At 38.5% G+C, this 12,431-nt stretch overlaps 1 pseudogene; it reads left to right on the top strand.

Moving 5' to 3' along the window:
* Nucleotides 1–10,446: 10,446 nt before the first annotated feature.
* Nucleotides 10,447–11,135, top strand: LOC149159175 (transcription factor MYBS3 pseudogene; annotated as a pseudogene).
* Nucleotides 11,136–12,431: the final 1,296 nt, after the last annotated feature.

Here is a 12,431-nt window from a genome sequence, read left to right as displayed (position 1 = left end):
TGTTTTTGAAGTGCAAAAGGTTTGGGATTTCAGTATATTCTAATAAGTCATAGTTTGCTTTAGAAGAAGGCAAGTTGTTGGGACATATTGTTTTTGCTGCAGGTGCTCGAATTGACCCAGAAAGAGTAAAAGCGATACAGACCTTGTCTGTCCCGAGATCGAAGAAGGACATCCAGTCCTTTCTGGGCAAGATTAATTTTGTAAGGAGGTTTATCCCAAATTTTGCAGAACTTGTGAAGCATATTACCTCTATGTTGAAAAAGGGGTCAGAAATCAAATGGACTAGCGCAGTAAGAAAATCCTTTGAGTCCATTAAACAAGCTATTATGGAGGCTCCCACTTTAATCAGTCCAGATTACAGCAAGGAGTTCCATATATTTTCTTTTGCCTCTATTGACACCCTTGCAGCAGTTTTATTGCAAGCAGATGAAGAAGGCTCAGAGCATCCGGTGGCATTTTTCAGTAAAACCTTAAGGGATGCTGAGCTAAGGTATGATATTATTGAGAAACAAGCATACGCTCTTATCAAGTCTTTGAAAGCTTTCAGAGTTTATATTCTGCATTCCAAAATAGTTGCATATGTACCCTCTGCTGCAATAAAAGATGTCTTAACACAACCTGATGCTGATGGAAGAAGGGCTAAATGGATTGCAAAGTTAATTAAATTTAATATAGAACTAAAGCCAAGTAAGCTTGTCAGAGGTCAGGGTCTTGCCAGACTATTAGCTGAAGAAAATTGTAGAACATTAGACATGAACCTCATGTGTTCGAATTCAGAAAATGTTCAAACAAAAGAAGAGGAAGCAACTGAACCAGGAGAAAAGTAGTCATTGACAGAGAATCTAGCTTCTTGTGATTGGTATTTTGTAATAGCTAATTTCTTGCTAAAGCTAGAAATCCCTCCAGGCCTTACTCAAAGTCACGCCAGAACTGTTAAACTCAGGGCAAAAAAATATTGCATCCATGAAAATTTGCTCTACTGGAGGGACCCAACTGGAATGCTTTTGAGGTGTCTGGACAAAGAACATTCAATGGAAGTTATGCAGTAGTTTCATTCCAGCATGTGTGGAGGAAATCACTACTGGAAAACTACTGCCCACAAGATCCTTAGAGCTAGGTACTATTGGCCCACCTTATTTTCTAATGTCTTTTCATTTGTTAAATCTTGTGACAAGTGCCAAATATTCGAAGGGAAACAACAATTGAAGTCCCTACCCTTAAAACCAATACATGTAAAAGGACATTTTCAGCAGTGGGGCTTGGATTTCATTGGAGAAATCAATCCACATTCCAATGGCCAGCACAGATGGATATTAGTAGCCACTGATTATTTTACTAATTGGATTGAAGCAATCCCTACCAGAAAGGTTGATTATAATGTGGTCATGAAGTTTTTGATTGAGCATATCTTCACCAGATTTGGTTGTCAACATAAATTAGTCACAGATAATGTAGCAGCCTTCAGAGCAAAAGAATTGGTGGAAATGTGTAATTCAATGGGCATTAAACTGGTTCATTCCACCTCACACTACCCTCAAGGAAATGGTCTAGTAGAATCTTCCAACAAAATTCTGATAAGGATAATTAAGAAGCTGTTGGAGGACAACAAAAAGAATTGGGATTCTAAGCTCAAATATGCACTTTGGGCTGACAGAGTGACCATTAAAAGATCCACAGGGAATTCTCCATTCAAGCTGGTGTATGGCACCGAAGCTGTGTTCCCAATTCAGTTAACTCTCCCTGTGGCAAAGTTCCTGCAACAAGAACAAGATGAGGAAGAAGATATGGCAAAAAGAATCACTAATTTAGCAGAGGTACATCAGATTAGAGAGCAGCTGGTTGAAAAGTCTGCAGCACATCAGAAAAAGATCAAGGAAGCCTTTGACAAAAGGACAAAAACAAATAATTTTTAGGTTGGAGACATGGTCCTTAAATGGGATGCACTAAAAGAAAAGAAAGGAAACCATGGGAAGTTTGATGCTTTCTGGACAGGGCCTTTTATCATTTCTCAGATCAAAGGGAACAATACCTTCATGCTACAAAGTATGGGGGGAGAAGCAGTTTTTGATGGCCCAGTTAATGGGCGTTTTCTGAAAATTTATGTGATTTAAGGCCTTTTGGCCTTAAAATTTGTAAATATTTTATTTTAGCAGTTTTAGTGTAGGTTCAGTCAGACTCCATGCCCAATGGAACACTAGGAAATTTTTCTAATTTGTTTTCATCAAAAAGGTAGTGATCTGCAGGTTCTTGAGACCTCACAGGGAGGATCTCATCCCCAAAAGGAGCCAGTGTTAGCTCTGCTACATACTTCAGCATTTGGAGGACCAAATATCAGCTCGACCATGAGTTTATGTAGAAAAGGTAGATCGCAACAGTCTTTTCCTCCCTTCTCCTCCATTTTCCTTATACTCCATAGCCCCGCCATCACTGTTTTTCCTCCTAAAACCTCTCCATCCCCCGTTTAAACCCTCCAAAACCCAACAAAGCCCCTGTTTAGCCCCCAGTCCTTAATCGCGAAGCACAAAGTCTAAACCCATAAGACCATGATCATGTTCCCTCACGCCTCCATAACCCATCATCACCCGTCATTGCAACCATTGATTTGCTGCACCCCAATCTGACGGTCCTGTGCCACACATAACTCGCCTAGTTGTTCCCTGCTGTCAGATCATCCCTGCTGTGATCGGACGATAGTCGCTCCTCTCGATCCCACGAACTACTCGGGCATTAACCTACGGGGAACACAGTTTTCATCACATCCCATCTGCCATGCGTCACCCGATGGATATGATCACTGGCCTTTGTACGTTTACTACTCGCCTTCGATAAGTGGTGTGGGTAATAGCGCTTACCGCCCGCTCGTCGTCCCCGCTCGTTAACCTTCGTGCATATCCTCCACCCGGTGACCGTTGGATCTACCCGCCCGAGATCCAACTGCTCATGATTCTTCACCATCCGACCACTCTGCCCACTATACAATCCACATACTGTAACCATTCTATCCTCCTGAAAGGACGAAGATAGTCAATTTCCAGTGCTAGGTGCATTTCATCCTCAACAACTTCGCTCCACAAATAGTATGGCCAAGGGGAAGAGGACCTGCTTCGAGCAGATCAATGCAATTATCAGTTATGGAGTTTCTTTCAGACAACACTCCACCTGCTCAAGAAAGATAACAGAGGTCTGAAGACCCATTCTATCACATAAACAAAGGCCAAGAAATAACTTCTGGGAGGCAGAGGCTGAAAAGCGATCATGGGAATCGACAACATAGCTCAACAAACCAACAGAATCAATTATGGAGCATATCTGGCACAAAAAATCTCCCTGCCAACATGGCCCAAAATATCTGAATATGGTTAGTATTTTGTTAGAAGAAGAAACCACTGAGCCATGCTTGCCGATAGAGGGAATCAAACAATTAGGGAACGGATCAGGAAGATTAAGACTCTGAGCCTTCTAGAGAGCTTAGGAGCATTGTAAACAGGCTATAAATAACTGTTAGTAAGATGTAATAGAGGTTCAACTTCTGGAGACTCATGAGACTTTGCTACTCAAGCTTCTCATCTTCATTCATTAGTAATACAAGCTTCTTTTGCTGTTATACATTCAATGTCCATTTTCTCTTCTGTTCTAAGCTTGCACTTGAATAGGTTGTTCATGTTTCTTCTGTGTTTAAGGCCAGATAACTGTCATCTTATCTCTACTTTGATATAGTAGATTTTCAAGCTTCTTTGTTGCCTATAGATAGCCATTCATATGTGTTCATGTATGCAATCTGCTGGTATGGTCAGTATTCTCCATCTATCCATTAAATCTACAAACTATTGAGCATTTGCAGTCTAAAGCCTTGTGTTATTGGGGGTGTTCATGCATGTCTTGAGTAAAAAAATAGTCGAAATGGTTATCTGGCTTGATCCAAACCATCATTTATTCCCATAGTTTAGAGAAAAATATTTAAGATTATATGTTACCAGGCATCTCCGATCTACAACCTAGGAGAGTTTCTTGGAGTGCTAACAGGAACTACCGGTCTGTTGTGGCCAGCAACACCCCCCCTTTTTATTGAGTGTTACTCCTAATACTAAATAAGTGGGGAACCTTAGTTAAAAATCTAAAAAAAATCAAATTAGTGTTTAAATTTCCTTTTCAAATAAATTACCATGATAAGCTTAGGAAACCCTCTTGGAAAATCCAAAAAAGCTAAGTTTTATGATAAGGTAATATAAAATCTTTCCTTAGGAAATATCGCATCGCATAAGATAGTGGGACGCCACCTTACAAGCACAATTCCAACATTTGCGAGATCGCGATATGCGATAATAAACAAATATCGCATCGCATTTAGCACAACTCACATTGAAACACTTCAATTTGTCGATATGCGATGACGCCGATCGCCAGATCGCATTTCGCAGAAGATAGGTTAACAAAGATTGTCATGCATAACATTTCTGTGATTTGTGATATTGCGATTTCGCGATGCAGCGATAATACTATAATGCGATATCACGAGCGATCGATTTTGCGATATTGCAATATTGCGATTTTGCGATGTTGCGAAGCAAATCAGAAAATCACTTCATCGCAGATATTTTGGGCACGTTATTCAAGAAAAGTATTTTCACTAAGTTGACACCTGGTTATGCGCTTTAATGCTAATAAATGAGGTAGTTGCAAGTTATAATGGATTATGGGTGCATGATTATCGAAAGAATCATTTCACGTAAGGTGGTATGCTTGATATGTCTGCGGAATTAAAACTTTTCCCATCACCCTTCCATGTCATTCATTTTTGCTTCACTTGTGAATTGCAGGAACGGACAACAGAGGCCGATACAAAGCATTACGCAGGTTGAAATGGGAAAGAAAGGCAAAGCCTCGAGCTTAGAATAAAAGGAAATGGTGCCCTTATATACAAACACGGCCCGTAACAGAGACGCGGGAATAGCTACATGGGAAGGAATGTATAATTTGATCGAAGAGGAGAATCCTAGAGTAATGGAAGTTACTGCTACCGTAGGATCAAATGGTTCTTCGGAAGCATCCCTTTCAGAGCTATCCTGCTCATTCTTACACCAGATAGCAACAAGGCCAAAAATCCTCCCATACACGGACATGGTCAAGTGGATACTGGACAACGCAGAAATCAGAAATAGATAGTTCAAAATTCAGGGTCAAGGACTCATCGGTTCATTCGCTGCCCAGGATTTAAAGCTCATGTATCATCTACCAGAGCCATAGGAAACTTATAATAAGCAGTTTATGGAGAAATTTTTAAAGGAAAATCAGGACCTGGCAGAAACCACCAAAGGCTGGTCTAGGAGGGACGAACCGTTGAAGAAAGATAAACATGGTATGTACAGTACTGGTTCTCTTACCTCCCCATATTGCTTTGCTACTGCCATGCTCTATAGATTGTTCAGAATGCCATATATCAAAATTTTTTCATCAAAATGGCTACCATTATTAGATTCTGCCACAAATGCCACTATTGTAGATTGGGCCAAAATCTTGTCTGATAACCTAGTCACGGCCATTGTCAGTTACATGTCCAAAAGAGCTGTGGCTTAGAAAATTTATCCTCCTTTTTACCTATCTACATATGTAATGGATGCGATATGTTATGTTTCTAAATTTCCTGTTATGGGTTGGAAGTGGACAACTCAAGACCCCTTGCCTATCCACGTCTATCATAAAGAATTGTGGGATTCTCAGTTCACTCCATACTTCTACCAGATTTGTCATGGAATTATGCTGCTCTTGTACAGAATGGTGTATGATAAAGACCCTCCGATATGCTCACCTGAAGCAGAGGTAGACATCCTCCCTATCGTGAGATGGTTCGGGGAGGAATTGTTTACTTATGTCAGGGTATTTGGAAGTTCTGCTCCCCCTCATGTCCTACCTTTGTATATCCCTAATAAACTCTTGGCTCGAGAGATTGCCTATCAAACCTGTGGGGAAGGTGGTATAAATAAATATTTAAAGGACAAAAAGAAGGCTATATGGCCACAGTTTCCTGTAGCTTGTGGGGCCTTTTTGCTTTTTGATGTAGGCCACACATTCACAGAAGTAAGTAATATAACATGTTTACAATTATTCAAATTTTCAAGAAGACCGTTTGACCCTAATGAGGTTGCCCAGAATTTCACCACTGCAGTCAAGATAAAGGTGTTCTCTGGAGAAAAGGATTTATTCGATGCTATATTCTAGCAGAAAAGCATACTTGAAGAAATTCTGCATGCAACCCAATTGCAATTCTCTCTAGAAGAATTTCAAAAGTTCAAAATATATAGGGAAAGAAGGTTAGCCAGTATTACTTTAGAGAAACTATTCATAAAACCCGCAAGAGAACCAACTCCAAGTGTTAGTCTTAGTGGGATTTCAAGCACTAACGAATCTAAATCCAAGTCAGAAAAAGAAATGTCTGAACATTCTAAAAGATTTGGAAATGAACAGGATAAGAGCAAAGGGTCAGTAAAGGATACTGCCCAGTCAATGGAACTTCTAGACCAATAGGTTATTTCCTCCCCACAAAGAGATCCTCCTCCTCTCGTCATTCAAGCACCGCCAATCATAACTGAACTAGACAAAGAATGGGAAACCTTCAACGACTTGATCAATCTTGAAGGACAAACCATAAAAACACCTGTGAGCAACGCACAGGTATCAAAAGAAGTAGTCACAACAATAGTCAGCGATGTCTCAGATATGGAGCATATTCCTATTGCCCCATCCTCTGAGCTTATGCTCAAAATAGAAGAAATTTGTCCCCTTGATGTGTTTTATAGACCACAACACAAAGCAGTAGTAAGAAGACAGAGGAAGAAAAGGAAATTGGAAAACGTGCTCCCTCAAGGCGTAGAACAATTAGATGTCCTGTGGCAAGATCCCACTAGAAATCCTACTGAGAATCTCACCAAACTATCTCAGATCGCAGGAGCATATGCCTCCACGACTATTGATAAAGCATCTGAGGTACAACAATTGCTAAAAGAAAGGGAAGACCAGATACAAGTATTGCAGCAACAATTGCAACAAGAAAACGCCAACAATGAAGCACAAAAATAGCTTGAGAGGTTGCAACAGGACTTCCAGCAAATGCAGATAGGATATCAGAAAAGTTTGGATGAGAAAGGAAAGCAGTTACAGGATCTACAGGAGATGCACAAGGACAATCCTAAACTCACAAAATTTATCACAGAGTCCATTTCCTTGAATGAAAAATTACTATAGCAGCAAGAAGCATTGGGCCAAAAGATATCACAGTGGAGCTATTATTGTGAAATTAGTGATAAAACCACTAATCAAGTGGTAGATTTACGAAGTGACTATGATCTAATTGATAAATGGGTGACTAAATATTTGGCTTGGCAAGAAAAAGATGAGGGAAAAAGAGCAGGTGCACCAAGTATCAGTGAAAACCACAAAGAAATGCTCTTTAACAAATGGGACGAGCAAATCGGGGAGGCAAAGCAAGCAACAGAAGGAGCAGCCACGGCAGCAAGCAATATTATTTATTGTGTAAATGAAAATTTGCACAGGAAAAATTTGATCACAAAGACCACTCTAGGATATTTACCAAATGCACAGTAACTACAGGCAGATTGGAAACAGAGAGCTCAAGAAAAGGAAAAAGTAATTCAAGGGTTAACCAAGTTGAACTGGGATTATTACTGGGCATACTTGGTAAAGCCACATAGCCAATGGATGACTGTTAAGTGTATCATCAATTCAGCCGAAAAAATGGCGCCAACTCTTGTCGATTCTGTTTTCTCAGCTCAGCTAAAAGCGGAAGTCAGCCAGCCGACTCTTCTCAAATAGATGCTGCATGCGTGCGATTTCAAGGACCAAATACAGAAGTAGTTTAATGTTAGATTTAATTTTAGCTTTAATTTTGTTTTATTTTCTTGAAAAGAGGACGGTCATTTAAACCGCATCCTACATTTTTGTAATAATTTATTTTTAGATTTAGTTAGTAGTATTTAAACCCTTCTCATGCATTTAGAGAAGGGTCCTGAAATTTATCAAAAACTTATCCCCAGAACATGCACTTCTGTACCCTATGAGGAGGTTTTGATGAATGAATGGAACAAGATTTATTGATGTTTGCATTTGATATCTGCTACTGATGTTGCACTTTTGTACTCTTAGTGGATATTTGATCAAGGAGAGATAAATCGTTATCACTTGAAGCTCATGAGTAGGACTAGTTATAAATGGTATTTATATCTCTTAACTATTTCTACCTTGTGTTAAAGTGATTTCCAGTTCAGTTATTTATATATTAATGTATGAATGCCTGAGTTATCATTTGGCACTTTTGTACGGTGATAGCTATTTATTTATGCATAGTGTATGAATAGCTCATTATGCGATATGTTTTGCACAACTGTTTCGTCTAACTTTTTATACGATGTGGTTCATCTGTACTGAATTCTTTTCTCATAACAGCTGAATGATATTTATTACCAGTTGTTGTTTGAAATCATTTTAGATCGCATAGAAGAAAGATTACACCCCGGTTTAGTGTAGATTTACATATTTCTATCATTAGAATATAATTTCCTTATTATTAGATTATAATTAGATTAGAAGTATTCCATTTAGAAACTGTTAGAAACAGAAATATCAATCTTTCTCACACACACAAATTGAGAAACTAGTCCCATTATCCCCGATCGGACCCGCTATACCAAACGGAAAAGGAGCTACCAACCAAGGTCCAGACCAGGCGGGTATCCCACTTGTTGTAGACCCGATTTTCGGGGCTTCAACATGGTCCAAAAGAACTACCACTGAGAGGATTTATCCTCCTTTCTTTTTAGTTGCTTATGTTATGGATGCAATCTGTTTCGTTTCCAAATTTCCTTTAATGGGTTGGAAGTGGACTATACAAAATCCCTTGCCAATTCACATTTATCATAAGGAATTGTGGGATTCCAAGCTTATCCCGTATTTTTACAAAATTTTCCATGGGATTATGTTGCCTCTTCACAAAATGTTGTATAATAGAGATGCCCCAAGATTTCCCCCCGAAGCAGAAGTTGACATTCTCCCTGTCACAAGATGGTTTGGGGAAGAGATTTTCACCTATGTCAGAGTATTTGGAAGCATTGCTTCCCCTCATGTCCTACCCTTCTATGTTCCTGATAAGTTACTAGCTCGAGAAATTACCTACCAAACCTGCGGGGTGGGAGGAATGAGAAAAGACTTGAAAGACAAGAAGAAGGCCATTTGGCCGCAATTTCTTGTGGCCTGTGGGGCCTTTTCACTATTTTACTTAGGTCATGCATTTAAAGAAGTAGACAATATGCTGTGTCTACGAATTTTCAAGTTTCAGGGGAGACAATTCAACCCCTATGATGTCATTAATAATTTCACTACAGCATGACATAGGGGGCCTTGAAACTTATATTGAGTGGACCTCTATGTTTCATCTAGCTCTATTAAGCAAACCAATGTGTCTGGTATCAAAGATCAACTGAATATGATTGAATATAGCCATTTCCTTTATAACTTCTGAAGCCAAATATCTCTTGCTGATAATAATTTTAGCTCTTCCATGAAACATGAGAGGAAGACAAAGGATCAACTGAATATGATTGAATATAGTCATTTCCTTTATAACTTCTGTAGCCAATCATCTTTTCTTGATAATAGTTTTAGCTCTTCCATGAAACAGGGGGAGGAAGACAAAGGAGAGAAGCTTAACAGATTTGTAATTCAGCTCTCTGCCCTAGCTGATGTATATGTTAATGATGCATTTGGCTCATAACAGCCTCATGGTTCCACATACCATATTGCGAAATACCTTCCCTCATATGCAGGACTATGCACAGTATGGCAGTATGTGATGGTGCAGTCGGTAGCAATTACATTTGGATAAATAATGGTTTTTGTTTGATCTCTACCATAGTAGAGGGTTCCAAGAAATTTGAACTTTGCACCTTTACCCAAGTAGGTATGTGATTTTATAGGAGGTTCTAAATTGTTTGGTTCTTTGTGGGATTGTTCTCATAAATTATTGAGTATTTTAAATTTGTAGAGTGCTATGGTTTCTGTTCCTTCAATTCTTTTGAGTTCCCCATCTTTGTTTTTTTGGATAATTAATGGTTTTTGTTTGATCTCTACCATAGTAGAGGGTTCCAAGAAATTTGAGCTTTGCACCTCTGCCCCATTCTGACAGGGGGAGGGTTCCATGATATTTCAACCATGCACCTTTACCTTGGAAGATCAATGCTTTTCCCTATTGGCCATCCTTTAAACCTAGAATGGGCTTGAGTTGTTGCTCCACTCGTTTTCAAAGCTTTTTGTTCTGGAATTTTTTGATTATCAGCAAATAGTCTGAGTTAAACAAAATTCATGCACTGTCTTCTTTCTTGCGAGCTTAAGAAGTTTGAGTTGTGAATTTTTCTAGATTTTCCTTGAAATCAATCAATCTCATGGGTTCCATGGATTGAAGAGGAACACTACATGTTTCTTATTGGCCTTCAAAAGCTTGGAAAGGGTGATTGGAGAGGTATATCAAGAAACTTTGTGCCGACAAGAACTCCTACTCAGGTTACTAGTCATGCACAAAATTATTTTATCAGGTAGAGTAATCTAACCAGAAGGAAACGATGTTCTAGCCTATTTGATATCATTGCTGAACCTATCAGTTGTCCATTACCTTCACCTGCCTTGCCTGTATTTTCATCACAGTCGGCCTCTGATCAAGAAGAAGCCGAATGTGGTGATAATTCTGCAAATTCTATAGATGTAGAAACTCTTCTTCCTCAGGTTGATGAAACAACTTCTACTGATCTGACAGTGTTCCCAGGTTTTGTTACCCCTTATGTACCATACGGGTTCCCCATATGGCACACTTTTAGACCAAAAATATCACAAAACTCCAATGTTTATAAGCCAATAGTTGTAATGCCAACTGCTCCAATAAAAATGGACGAATGCACAACGTTATCCCAGTTAAGCCTCAGTGGTGTTGCAGCGGCTTCTGCAATGAAACCCTCATAATTTTCACTCAAATTACATGGAAGACCCCCCCTAGATAATCAACTTTTTAGGCCAAACCATCTCTCAATGAAAGCAATAGTTTGAGTTCTAGTAGCAATGTCATCAGTGTAGTCTGAATTGCAAGGAAAAGTAGGTCAGATGGAACTAAGTCTTTGCAGATAGAGATGGAGATTGAGTTCCACCCGTATAAGCAAAGGAAAAGGTAGCAGAAGAGAAAATAGAAGCATAACAACCGACAATTTCAGTAGCAACAGAGAAAGAAACACAACTGACAAAGGCAAATGTGGGGAAATAAACAAGGATAGCAAGAGTAAGGGTTTCATACCCAGTTCCAGTAGTTCCATACCAGGTCGATCTCTATCATTGATCTTTAGTATGCTAAATGAGGCAACAATCTGTAATTGAGTTCTTGGCCTTGACATGTTGAGGGTACAAATCACCAGAAGAGCTGAAAGCAAAGCATCTCTTAGAAATAAGCATTTTTCACAAGAACTTGATTCTCAAATTTTATAAATTAATATCCTACTTATCCATTCTCTCATAATGATACTTATATTTGTCATATCCACATTCATATGTTGTGGAGCTTCTCCAATTAAACATCTTCATATGTTGTAGAGCTTTTCCAAATAAGCATTTTTCGCAAGATCTTAATTCTTGTGAAAAATGCTTATTATATATATATATCTATATATATATATATATATATATATATATATATATATATATATATATATATATATATATATATATATATATATATACATTTATACACACACACAAAATTGGCAATAATTCATAGAACATTTTATACAACAACGTTATAAAAATAATAATTAATTAGATGCTGAACTAAATTCATGTTGCCAACAATAACCAAAAAAGTGAGGTACAATATGTTTGGTGGACTTTTACGAAGGTGTAAACAAATGTTTACTCTACAATAATATATCTTGTAGACTTTTAGTGCGTTGTAAATAAATGTTTACTCTACTCCACACTCTCCCAACGGATGGAGTAAGGACCACAACATCATTATCTTAGCTTTTTCCAACTGGATGGAGTCAGAACCACAACATCATTGTCATAACTTCTTTTGAATTCCTGAATTGAATTACTCTAGCCCTAGCAACCTCCGGAGCCATAGGATTTTGATAACGTTAGTCGTCACTCAATGCCTCCCAGTCATCAGAAAATTCAAAAGCTCCACAACTCACACACATAATGGGACTATGATGTGCGGATTTAAAAATTCAATAAAACTTCATATAATCTCATGTATATTAAATATGACATGTATGCTCAATAATATTTCCTAAGAATTCTGGGCTTGGGAGATATTTTCTACTTAATACTAGATATGAATTTGCCCCTTCTCTTCAGTTGAATGAAGAATATAAGGGACGGTGGCT

The sequence above is a fragment of the Pinus tabuliformis genome, chromosome 5_2 (genome assembly GCF_031772625.1).
Source record: "Pinus tabuliformis cultivar Carrire ecotype Pingquan chromosome 5_2, CPIR1, whole genome shotgun sequence".
Classification (NCBI taxonomy): Eukaryota; Viridiplantae; Streptophyta; class Pinopsida; order Pinales; family Pinaceae; genus Pinus; species Pinus tabuliformis.
Note: the sequence above shows the minus strand (reverse complement) of the source record. Positions and strands in the feature narration are given on the sequence as shown.